Source organism: Octodon degus, unplaced genomic scaffold, assembly GCF_000260255.1.
Source record: "Octodon degus isolate 3935 unplaced genomic scaffold, OctDeg1.0 scaffold00306, whole genome shotgun sequence".
Lineage (NCBI taxonomy): Eukaryota > Metazoa > Chordata > Mammalia > Rodentia > Octodontidae > Octodon > Octodon degus.
Window position 1 is genome coordinate 927,023 of NW_004524882.1, and position 726 is coordinate 927,748.

The 726-nt window shown below is 54.8% G+C and overlaps 1 protein-coding gene and 1 pseudogene across 1 annotated transcript in view; one reads left to right on the forward strand and one right to left on the reverse strand.

Annotated features, from left to right (window-relative positions):
* Tyr (tyrosinase) overlaps positions 1-726 on the forward strand; it is a 115,319-nt gene that overhangs the window by 74,863 nt on the left and 39,730 nt on the right. The gene's annotated exons all lie outside the window — the stretch shown is intronic.
* Positions 1-726, reverse strand: part of LOC105741142 — a 13,918-nt pseudogene that overhangs the window by 10,868 nt on the left and 2,324 nt on the right.

Here is a 726-nt window from a genome sequence, read left to right on the forward strand (position 1 = left end):
GGGCCGTCGCTCTCCGTGTCCCAGTCCTTCACGGAGCCCCCACAGGAAATCGTCCCGCAGAATGCTTCAGCCTGGGCCTCTGCTGATTTCACTTCACTCTCTTCGGCCTTGGACTTCTTTTCCAACGACCTTTTCTTGTTTGTAGTCCCATCCATTCCTCTGAGAACACTGCTGAAATCTCTCTTGGAAACCCTGGATACCCGCGCAGCAGGCTTTCCCACAGAGCCTCCGACCTCTCCAAGCTTCTCGAGAGGCCGCGTTCTTCTGCTGCTTGCGCTGAAGAGCTGCACCGCAGCCCTCGCCGCAGCTCTCTGAAGACCGCTCTCCGCGTCTCCGTCCTGGACAGCATCCTGCTTGGCTCTGCACATTATTTCTCACTCTCACTTCTTATCAAGCTGTTTTCTTTTCTCCAGTCGTTCTTGCTTCAGCCTCTCTTTCTTTACCAGCTCTTTGTTTTTGATGAGAATGGTTACCTTAAGGGCCAGCAAAATAGCTCAGGGGATTAAGGCACCTACAAGCAGGCGCAGGGCCCAAGGGTTTGATCCCCCGGCCTGCCGTGCCAGCCCTGCCCCCAGCGCATGCTGAGACAGCAACTGAGACTGGAAGTGGTGGCGTGCGCCTGTAATCCCAGCTCTTGGGAGGCTGTGAACAGGCGGATCACTACAAGTCCAGTCTAGGAGTGAGACCCTGAACACCCTGTAGACCCTTTCCTAAAAATACAAAAAA